The sequence below is a fragment of the Thamnophis elegans genome, chromosome 9, assembly GCF_009769535.1.
Source record: "Thamnophis elegans isolate rThaEle1 chromosome 9, rThaEle1.pri, whole genome shotgun sequence".
NCBI classification, from domain to species: domain Eukaryota; kingdom Metazoa; phylum Chordata; class Lepidosauria; order Squamata; family Colubridae; genus Thamnophis; species Thamnophis elegans.
In genome coordinates this window covers 68386985-68399364 of record NC_045549.1, presented here as the reverse complement: position 1 = coordinate 68399364, position 12380 = coordinate 68386985, and positions in this window count along the sequence as shown.

The following is a 12380-nucleotide window of genomic DNA, read 5'->3' as shown; positions in this document are numbered from 1 at the left end:
CCCACCGGTGCAAACTGGTAGCAACCCACCTCCATTCATTGTCAGGTTTCCAAAAGCTGCCCTCATTAATTTAAGATTTAAGATTTAGTTTATTTGTATGCCGCCCTTCTCCGGGAGGGACTCAGGGCGGCGAACAACTCAAAGGGGGAAAAAGGGAACATAAAACACAATACACGCGATTAAAATAAACAAGAATCATACAACCATACAAGTCGAGAGGGGAGGGAACTCATCAACCCCAGGCCTGCCGACACAGCCAGGTTTTGATGGCTTTCCAGAAGGCCTGGAGAGAGGTGAGGGTCCGAATCTCCGCGGGGAGTTCGTTCCAAAGGGCCGGAGCCGCCACAGAGAAGGCCCTCCCCCGGGTAGTAGCCCGGTGGCATTGGCTGGTGGACGGAACCTGGAAGAGGCCGACCCTGTGCGATCTAACGGGTCTTTGGGAGGTAATTGGCAGCAGGCGGTCTCTCAAGTACCCAGGTCCAATACCATGAAGGGCTTTATAAGTTACGACTAGCACTTTGAAGCGTATCCGGAGACCGATCGGTAGCCAGTGCAGCTCGCGGAGGATAGGTGTAACGTGGGTGTACCGAGGTGCACCCACAATCGCTCGCATGGCTGCATTCTGGACGAGTTGAAGTCTCCGAATACTCTTCAAGGGCTGCCCCATGTAGACCGCATTGCAGTAGTCCAGTCTTGATTTACGAACCTTGAGCTAAAGTTCTGTGAAAACTGGCCTAACTGGCGCAATTGGTTTCCTGCACCATGGCAGGTGGGGCATTTTCACCCTTCCCAGGCTCCGGAGGCTTTCCTCGAGCCTCCAGAGGAGCCAAAACAGCCTCCCCTAGGTTCTGGAGGCTGGAAATGGGCCCATTTTCGAACTACTTCCAGTAGACCCATTTTTCACCCTTCCAGAGCCTCCATGGGGGCCCTGCACTTACGTCGCATCCAAAACAGACTATGTAGAGACTCCTTTGAGGGGAGAGGCAGGGTAGGCAGGGTTATCCCTTACAACTACCGGTTCGGTGAACCAAATTAAAATTAACATCTGGTTTGCTCGAACCAATCTGAACTGGCTGAATCCCACCCCTGGTTTTTACTGTCCCAAAGGTGTTTTTCCAAAAGGCAACTGAACTTTCTTGTCCCCACCCCCACCCCCCCGTGGAAACATCCAGCTGCTTGGCGGAGCATCGGGCAAGCCCCGATCAGCTCAAATACAGGTAAGGAGGGCTGGCGGGTGGGCAGGCCCTCCGGAGCACTGTCCCGGAACGGTATCTGGTGCTCCCAGCAGGCACCGGTACGCCCATTCCAGGAATGGGCGTACCGGTCGTATCCCACCACTGAGATAAGCCCTATCCCTAAGGTAGACTTGGGAAAATCTAAAATGTTGGAAGGCAGAGATGATGCCTGGCCGCCAAGAAGGGAAGAAATTAGCTAGCTTCCTTAATTAGACCCAAGAAAACATAGCTTTGAATATGTGAAGGAACTCAAATAAGAGTTACACACAGAGGTGGCATTCAGCCGGTTCGGACCGGTTCACCCAAATTGGTAGTGGAAATCGCGGGTGAGCATGCCCATCTGCCCCGGCTCTATGCCGTCCTATTTAGGCACGTTTTCAAGACGTGAGCATGCGTTCAAGCCGCGTATGCGATCAAAGCGTATGCGCGGAAGGCCGAGCACATGTGGGGACAGGCCCGTACTCCAGGGGTGGGTTTCAACTGGTTTGCGGCGGTCCCTGCGAACCGGTTGGTCGGCGAACCCAGAAGTAAGTAACGTCCGGGAACGGCAAAGGGCCCACCCGCGCTCCCGCGCGCGCTCCTTACCCGGTTTTGATGAGTTCTGCGCTTCCACGCATGCGCAGGACGCATACAGCGCCTGCGTGATCCTCCAGGAGCAGCTGGAGCATCGCACAGATGCTAGTATGCATGTTTGCGCCGCGCCTGTGCGCGAGGACGCCGACGGCCCCGTTCCAACCGAACCGGTTGGAACGGGGCGAGAAACCCACCCCTGCCGTACTCCCATTCGTGAGCAGGTAGGGAACGTAAGTGAATGCCCCCCCCTGGTTACACAACGGAGGCTGTGCGAAGTTGAAACTAAGATCTGGAAAGCAGTGGCTATCATAGAAATGTCAGGATAACCACTCCTGTAGTTGACTGACACATATCAATATGCATGTAAAGCAGAGCACGGTCTGTTTTCCTGTTCTCTTACATGATTGTTTTCATTTATACTCCTTCTCCAGTGCTGTCTTGGGGAGATTTAGATCATTTTATTTCCTTTCATGAGCAAGAAGAAAAGGGCATTAAGTGATTTACACTAAATTTGTGTGTGTGTGTGTCCTTTGTCTCCCTGCTATTGGACATCCCACGTTATCACTGTATATTTTTAATGTGCACCTTTCCTACGGTATGATATGCTACAAATACATTTATTAAAAAGATATTTTACCTTGCAGTATGACCTCTTCTTTTCGGTACCAAAGCAGAAATCCTAGTTAAGGTTTTTCATGACTATGAGAAAAAGGGTTGAAAGGTAGGATCGCACCTTCTTAAAAACCGTTAACTTCCACTTCTCCTGCCCTTGGGGTCGTTCAAGGTGACGTTTTCTTCAGGCTGAACTCAACTCTTGGTGATGTAACAGACGCATCCCGTTTACCGTTATTTCCTTTGGGTGAGTTTTTTTCTGTTTTCTCAAGCTTTGGATGGGAAGTGAAACAGCTTCAAGGGAAAAACAAAGGAAGTCCAGTGGGCTCTTGAAAAAGCACCTTTGGGATTATCTAGTCATTTCCCATTCAAGTATTAATCAGGCCTGAAGTTCCTTAGATTTCAAAGAGAGTGAAAGTCAGGTCAAGGGTCTGTCTGTGTCTGTCTGTCTATCTATCTTTTTCTATCTCAATCAATCATGTCTGTCTGTCTATCTTTCTATCTATCTATCTCTATCAATCTATCTATCTGTATCTTTCTATCTCAATCAATCATGTCTGTCTGTCTATATGTGTCTGTCTGTCTGTCTGTCTATCTATCTATCTATCTATCATCTATCTATCTATTATCTATCTATCTATCTATTATCTATCTATCTATATCTATCATCATCTATCTATCTATCTCTTTCTATCTCAATCATTTGTCTATCTATCTACTATCTATCTATCTATCTATCTATCTATCTATCTATCTATCTATCTAATCTTAGATAGAAAGCAGGTAAAAATGCAAGTAGAAAAATAGGGACCACCTTTGGTGGGAAGGCAACAGTGTTTCATGCGCATTCGGCGTTTAGTCATGCCGGCTACAGGACCACGGAGACGTCTTCAGCTTTGAAGCAGAGGTTTAAGGTTTATTGCATTTATATGCCGCCCTATTCCCAGAGGGACTCAATCAATCATCACCAGATGAGCACCACCCCCTAGAGTCAGGAATGACTAGCACATATGTGCGAGGGGAACCTTTACCTCAGTGGTGAAATTCAAATTTTTTACTACTGGTTCTGAGGGCGTGGCTTGGTGGGTGTGGCAGGGGAAGGATACTGCACAATCCCCATTCCCACCCCACTCTGGGGCCAGCCAGAGGTGGCATTTGCCGGTTCTCTGAACTACTCAAAATTCTTGCTACCGGTTCTCCAGAACCTGTCAGAACCTGCTGGATTTCACCCCAGCTTCACCTTATCTCTTTGAAGAAACATAACCACCTAAACTCAAAAAATACACAAATCTAGATTTAGTTGACTTTTTATGCAACCTGAAATCACCCCCTCAACCTCCCCCCCCCAAAAAAAAACCAACCTTGTCTCAAAAAGAACATTGGACTTGCCTCTTCAGATAAAGGCATGTTCTCTTTCGCTCCAGTCTTTCATTCTAAGCCAAGAATTCATAATGTTTGTTTTTAGTTGTCCTTGGGATCTGGCACTGGAGTGGCTACATTTCGGTTTTGTTCTCAGTGAATGTGAGATCTTCCCACCTGGGCTTGCTTTAATCTCTCGGTAGCGGCTTAAAAAGTCCTTTGAAAGTAGAAAGAGGGTTGTCAAATCAATAAATGCATTGCTTTAATTTTTGGATGGACACACCTGTTCCCAAGCACCTGTGCAATGATGGAACCGATTTTTGCTTTTGGTCTCGTTTCTTGCAAACGCGGTTAGGTCATAAACAATTCTTAAAGTTCCAGAGAATTCTTAGATACAGGTTAACAGGGTTGGAAGGGACCTTGTAGGTCATCCAGTCCAACCCCCTGCCTAAGCAGACCCTCCACCATTTCTGAGAGATGGCAACCCAGTCTCTTCTGGAAAGCTTCCAGGGATGAAGTTCCCACAACTTCTGAAGGCAACTTCTGCTCCATGGGTTGATTGTTCTCACTGTCACAAAAATCCCTCCTTATTTCTAGGTTGAATCTCTCCTTGGTCAGCTTCCATCCATTATTCCTTGCTTGGCCTTCGGGTGCTTTGGAAAATAGCTTGACCCCCTTCCTCTCTGTAGCAGCCCCTCAAATATTGGAAGACTGCTATCATGTCTCCCCTGGTCCTTCTCTTCACTAGACTAGATTATTGAAAGGCTATAAAGATTCAGTGCAATCTCCCAATGTTACACTAGTTCAGATTTCATGGTCTTTCATTGGCCATTCATTTACTTTCTTATCAACCCCTTCCAGTAGATAAGTCTACCTTTTCCATCTGAAAGTATCCAAATCAAGGCTCTTCTATCCAACTAAACCCGGATCGGCAACCTTAAACAAAGAGCCACAAAGGTCCTAACCGGAAGCCCCCCGTTCAATTCTGGAGCCGACCGAAAGTCTGGTTCCCCAACCACAGAGTCTCCTCCTAGCACGGCGTCCTTTTTCTTCTACCTATCTAACCAAAAGCCCTATCAATTGTGGAACTGACCAGTGACAGGGAGACACAGCAGGGGGATGAAAGAGCCACATGCGGCTCCAGAGCCACAAGTTGCTGACCCCTGGACTAAGCACTCACAATGAAAGTACCTGGGTTCCCAACAAAGTTGGGAACTCACCGTAGCTTGAAAATGTTTAAACATCATCCATTCTGGCTTCCAAGACAGACCAGGCAACAGAGCTTTTATAACCACGCTTCAATTTGAGTGGTGGTGTAAATCCAATTAGTAAATTGGAACAGCCCAAACCACTCATCGTCTCTGAATGAATAGATGGAATTATTCCCATGTCCATTAACCATCTGGTTTTATATCCTTATTGGTAGAATTGATGGGAGGAAAGTAGCTTTTTCTCCCCAGCTACTATTAACTCAGTAATATAAAAACATCGGTAGTACTGGAAAAAATGCACTGAAATATTTACATGTGCAACATAAATGCTGAATTTTCACCATGTCTGACCTTTGTTAATGATTTGCACACTAAGAAATACACCTAAGTTTAAAATCTAATGTTTAAGTGTCTGTTTTGCAAGAAAAGGTAAAAGCAAGCGGAAGACATGGAAATATTAGCATTTAGAAAATGCAAAGGTACCTGGATGAAATTGACCAAGGGTATAAGAATCAACCATTTGTTGTTTGATTGTAACTAATTACAATCAATAAAGGGACGCTCAGTGGCTAAAAAGCTGAGCTTGTCGATCAGAAAGGTCGGCAGTTCAGCGGTTCGAATCCCTAGCTCTGTGTAATGGAGTGAGCTCCCGTTACTCGCCTCAGCTTCTGCCAACCTAGCAGTTTGAAAGCACATGAAAAATGCAAGTAGAAAAATAGGGACCACATTTGGTGGGAAGGTAACAGCGTTCCATGTGCCTTCGGCGTTTAGTCATGCCGGCCACATGACCACGGAGACATCATTGGATAGCGGTGGCTCTCCAGCTTTGAAACGGAGATGAGCACCGCCCCCTAGAGTCGGGAATGACTAGCACATATGTGCAAGGGGGACCTTTACTTTTACCTTAATCACAATCAATATACTGGCATGTAATTGTGTGCCTGAAACCTTAGATAAGATTAGACAAGGGAGTTAAGATTTTGGAATTCTTTCTAAATCTTGCAAGCTTTCAGTAAGAAAGTTTATTGATCTGGCAAAAAGTTTTTAAAAGATTGGTTTAATTTGGTACTTACAATTATTTTTTTATAACTGCTATGTTGGGCTTCAAAAACTTTTAATGTCGAGGTAAAGGTTCCCCACACACATACGTGCTAGTCGTTCCCGACTCTAGGGGGCAGTGCTCATCTCCATTTCAAAGCCGAAGAGCCAGTGGTGTCCGAAGACATCTCCATGGTCATGTGGCCGGCACATCTAAACACCGAAGGTGCATGGAACGCTGTTACCTTTCCACCAAAGGTTCCTATTTTTCTACTTGCATTTTATACGTTCTTTCGAACTGCTAGGCTGGCAGAAGCTGGGACAAGTAATGGGGGCTCACTCCATTACATGGCGCTAGGGATTCAAACCGCCAAATTGCCGACATTTCAGATCTACAATCTCAGCCACTGAGCCACAAGCCGACGTTAGAAAGAAATTCAGCAAGAATATTTGAAATTAACTTGCTTTGATAAGGGCATCATGCCTTAGCACAACCTACCTATATTGGCAATTGACTCATATTTATGACGTCCCAGGGTCACGTGATCCCCTTTTGTGACAGGCAAAGTCCACGGGGCAATCCAAATTCACCGAACGACCTTTTTAGTAACTTCACCACTGCAGCGATCCCCTTCACAACGGTGGGAAGAAAGGTCGCAAAATGGGGCAAAATTCACTTAGCAACTGCCTCACCTAGCCACAGACATTTTGGGCTCCATTGCAGCCGTAAATCAAAGATTATCCGTTATCTGGTCTTTTGAAACATTCTCTGAGCAAAGCCATGCTTTGCATGCAATGTGTGAACTCCCGCAATGTGCCAAGCCATAATTAAGGAAATACACACCGCCACCTTGTGGCTAAGCAGTGGAGTAGCTCTCTTTTATCATATCCTTCTATATGCCGGGGGGGGGGGGGCACATGGAAAATAGCTTTACGTTAGGCCCAGGGGTCAGCAACCAACGGCTCTGGAACCGCATGTGGCTCTTTCATTCCTCTGCTACGGCTCCCTGTTGCCAGTCAGCTCCACAACTGGTAGGGCCTTCGGTTAAGACAGGTAGAGGAAAAAGCACGCCACGCTAGGAGGAGACTCTATGGTGGGGGAACCGGACTTTCGGTTGGCTCCAGAATTGAATGGGGGGGGGGCTTCCAAATTTGGTACACAGATTACTCTCTGGAAACAAATACTGTGGGGGTAAGACACCCCTAACACGCCTTGGTGTGTATGTTCTGTGTTCTGACCACCCCTCTTCACACACCAAAGCACGCCGAGACAAAGATACTTCAAGGATTTATTAACACACAGACTAGACCTTGGCAGCAATCCAGCACAGACCAGACCTTGGCAGCAATCCAGCACAGACTGACCTTGGCAGCAATCCAGCCTGCCCAAATAGCCACGCTAGCCTCTCCAGCTCTAGTAAATATGTTGATTCCTGCGACGAGCGTGTGGAAAGTCATTCCTTTTATAGTCTTGAGAGGAGCCTAATTACCACCAGCTGAGTTCAATTATCTCCTGTAACTGCTTAACTGTTCTTTACGCCTATTAGCCCTCCGTTGCCGGGCATCCAGGACCAACTCCCTTGTCTCCTCCCCACTGCTCCAATGCATGATGTCAGGATCACACTCCCTTGTCTCCTCCCCATTGCTCCAAGGCTTGACTTCGGGAGCACGCTCTCTTTGGCTCTCACCGCTGCTCCAGGCCTCAGGCGCCTCCTGGTGGGTAATCAGCCTCTCTGCGCCCTGCTCAGAGTCCGAACCCTGTCCAGGGTCCTCCACATCTTCCAGAGCCAACTCATAGGGCTCCTCGCTGTCGGAGTCTGGTGGCAGCTCCAACGGCTCCTGCTGGGCCACAACAGTTGCTACGATGCAGCCTGTCGTGCCTTAAAATGGATTCTACCATACTGCCATAAAATGGCTTCTACTGTACCGCACAGTGGAGTTGCCATGGTGATAGCTTCACAGTACTCTACAAGGGGGCTCCCTCTGGTTAAGGGGGAAAAATCCAACATTAGAAATTACGTTTGATCCAGACATTTCCCCCTGATAAATAAATATCTGGGCACTAGTTATAAATAAAAGCGGGCAGAGAGCTCAGTCAAATGACGCGTTTTCCCAACATCACCTCGGATTCTCTTCTCAATTTTTCGCAAATATACTTCTTAGCTAACATCCAAATTTTGTCTTGTCATTCTTTCTCGTAGTGGACTGATTCTCATCACCTATACACTAAGGGCAAAGCTAATGAATGTATCGTAGAACCAGGGGTGGGATTCAGCCGGATCGGTTCACGCGAACCGGATGTTAATTTTAATCTGGTTTGCCAAACCGGTAGTTGCAAGGACCTACCACTCTCCTCCCAGGAGTCTCCGCACAGCCCATTTTGGATGCCAAGTGCAGGACCCACACAGAGGCTCTGGGAGGGCGAAAAACAGGCCTACCGGAAGTACTGGAAGTCTGAAAATGGGCCCGTTTGCGGCCTCTGGAGTCCAGGAGAGGCCATTTTCGCCCTCCCTGAGGCTCAAGAAAAACCTCAGGAGCCTGGGGAGGGCCAAAACATCCCACCCGCCGTGGTGCAGGAAGCCAACTAAGCCACGCACCCATGACAGTGAGAACGCTGAAAAGACTTGCCTCCAAAAGTTTTGGGTGCTCCAGTACTGGAGGTTTTTAAGAAGAGACTGGATAGCCAGTTGTCTGATATGGTATAGAGTCTCCTACTTGAACAGGGGGGTTGACTAGAAGACCTCTATGGTCCTTTCTAACTCTCTTCTAAGATGCTGAGTAACAGCAAAAGGTTCTTTTTAGACAAAGAAGCATGAAGGCGTTATTTCCAATCTCATAAAGCAAAGCAGATGTGGACATAATTAGTAGCCGGAGGGGGGACCACAAGGAAATCTTTGGGATTTATAATCAAGTGAAAAAATATTAAAAATATGCAAAGCCATGATAATTCACTTCTACTGTGATTTGAAAAACGACATGGACAAGTCCAGAAAAATACTAAGAACTACTTGTGAACAACTTTCCTTTCCGGGGAATTCCATGCCTAATCCAGAAAGTAAAAATGTAGACCTACTATAATAAAAATGTCTACCAAGAATAAACGTGTTAGTATAGAGCGAGTGAAAGGAATCCAGGTAAGAGAACAAGAATCAAGCAAATAGAAGCAGTAACTGTTATAAAATAAGGAAGCCAAGTAGAATAATGAAATGGGAGGAAAGAGGCAGACTCTTTACAGTATTCCCAGTTCTGAGCCACCTCAGGGGCACAGTGAATGCACGAAAGCCAGGTGGGTGACTTTGGATCAATCACCAGGAGACTGGGAGTTCTAGTCCAGCCCTAGGCACAAAAGCCAGTTGGGTGACTTTGGGTCAATCACCGGGAGACTGGGAGTTCTAGTCCAGCCCTAGGCACAAAAGCCAGTTGGGTGACTTTGGGTCAATCACCGGGAGACTGGGAGTTCTAGTCCAGTCCTAGGCACGAAAGCCAACTGGGTGACTTTGGGTCAATCACCGGGAGACTGAGAGTTCTAGTCCAGACTTAGGCACGAAAGCCAACTGGGTGACTTTGGGTCAATCACCGGGAGACTGGGAGTTCTAGTCCAGCCCTAGGCACGAAAGCCAGCTGGGTGACTTTGGTTCAATCACCAGGAGACTGGGAGTTCTAGTCCAGCCCTAGGCACGAAAGCCAGCTGGGTGACTTTGGATCAATCACCAGGAGACTGAGAGTTCTAGTCCAGCCTTAGGCACGAAAGCCAACTGGGTGACTTTGGGTCAATCACCAGGAGACTGGGAGTTCTAGTCCAGCCCTAGGAATGAAAGCCAGCTGAGTGACTTTGGGTCAATCACCAGGAGACTGGGAGTTCTAGTCCAGCCTTAGACACAAAAGCCAGCTGGGTGACTTTGGGTCAATCACCAGGAGACTGGGAGTTCTAGTCCAGCCCTAGGCACGAAACCCAACTGGGTGATTTTGAGTCCATCACCCAGAGACTGGGAGTTCTAGTCCAGCCCTAGGCACGAAAGCCAGCTGGGTGACTTTGGATCAATCACCAGGAGACTGGGAGTTCTAGTCCAGCCCTAGGCACGAAAGCCAGCTAGGTGACTTTGGATCAATCACCAGGAGACTGAGAGTTCTAGTCCAGACTTAGGCACGAAAGCCAACTGGGTGACTTTGGGTCAACCACCAGGAGACGGGGAGTTCTAGTCCAGCCTTAGGCACAAAAGCCAGCTGGGTGACTTGGGGTCAATCACCAGGAGACGGGGAGTTCTCGTCCAGCCTTAGGCACGAAAGCCAGCTGGGTGACTTTGGGCCAGTCCCTCTCTCTCAGCCCAACTCACCTCACAGGATAGTTGCGGTGCGGAAAATAGGAGGGAATATTGTGTATCTTCACCATCCTGAGTGCTTTGTAAAAATAATGAAGGTGGGATGCAAATAAGTCAAAATAAAATAAAGTTTAAGTTTATCCCAAGATAATGACATTTTAGGGAACTGCAGTGGCGCAGTGGTTAGAGTGCAGTACTGCAGGCTTCTTCTGCTGCTTGCCGGTTGTCTTCAATTCGGCAGATCGAATCTCGCCAGGCTGACGGTTGACTCAGCCTTCCAGCCTTCCGAGGTGGGTAAAATGAGGACCCAGATTGTTGGGGCCAATAGGCTGACTCTGTAAACCACTTAGAGAGGGCTGTAAAGCACCATGAAGCGGCATATAAGTCTAAGTGCTATTGCTATTCTGTAGAAGCAATTTATATTAGAGAGCCGAGGTAGCGCAATGGTTAAATGCAGCACTGCAGGCTACTTCAGCTGACTGCAGTTCAACAGTTCGGCTGTTCAAATCTCACCGGCTCAGGGTTGACTCATCCTTCCATCCTTCCGAGGTGGGTAAAATGAGAACCCGGATTGTTGTTGGGGGCAATATGCTGACTCTGTAAACTGCTTAGAGAGGGCTGAAAGCTCTATGAAGCGGTATATAAGTCTAACTATTGCTATATCAATACGTTTTTGCATAAAGAGATGAGAGCTTTAATTACAGACAGTCCTCAGCTTATAACAATTGAGCCCAAAATTCCCATTGCTAAGTGAGGCAATCGAGTCGTGCCTCATTTTACGCCCCCTTTTGCCACGGTTAAGTGAACCACTGCAAATTGCCGTGCATCATGTCGCCGTGAAGCCAGCCTGGCTTCCCCCGCTGACTTTGCTTGTTGGAAGCCGCCTGGAAAAAAGGTTATAATAATGATCACATAATCCCAGGACTGTCCTAAGTACATGCCAGTTGCCAACTGCCCAAATTCTGATCACTTGACCATGGGGATGCCAAGACGGTCGTGTGAAAGCCAGTTATAAGGTGTGGGTTTTCCCCCAGTGCCATTGTTAACTTTGAACGAATGGTTATACGCTGAGGACTACCTGCGTATCTTTACAATCACTGATGGTTAGGTAGCATCGTTTACTAAAATGCAGGATCTTTCCATTCACAGAAGTCCTTTAAGATTATCAGGTCTACTAAAATCTCATGCAAAGGTTCCCCTCGCACATGTGCTAGTCGTTCCCGACTCTAGGGGGCGGTGCTCATCTCCGTTTCAAAGCCCAAAGACCCAGCGCTGCCCAAAGACATTTCCGTGGTTATGTGGCCGGCATGACTAAACGCTGAAGGCGCATGGAGCACTGTTACCTTTCCACCAAAGGTGGTTCCTATTTTTCTACTTGCATTTTTTACGTGCTTTCGAACCGCTAGGTTGGCAGAAGCTGGGACAAGGAACGGGAGCTCACTCTGTTATGCGACGCTACGGATTCGAACCGCCGAACTGCCAACCTTTCTGATCGACAAGCTCAGCGTCTTAGCCACTGAGCCACCACCGAGCCATCTCAGGTACGTCTCCCCAAATTAAATGACCATCGTATTCATGCTCTAAAAACTGCCAGGATTTTCTTTAAAAAAATAAATAAATAAATACCTGAACTAGGTTGCCAATTCAAACTCCCCCCCCTCCCCATTTCATACAAAGCTAACTGCACTGGATTTAAATGAGATTAAAAGCAAATCTTTTTTTCCTCTTATTTAATAAATAATATCAAAAAAGTGAACTAGTCCATATTTACAATATAGGAATTAAAAACAATTTTGTCTAACATCTGCATTTTTAAAAAAATTTTATTTTACAAGCGGGAGGAGAGTTTTCAGATCCAGTTTACCAAAGTCCAGATTTTCTCGAGTTCTGGCATGGATTTTGTCTTTCTTCTACTTTGCACCTGGATTGGCTTGTTCCCTGTCAGGAAAATGCAACTGACTCCTGATATGGAGAAATAACATCAACATTTCAGCAAGTTTCTGATCATTTCAAAACCACTTTTTTTTTTGGGG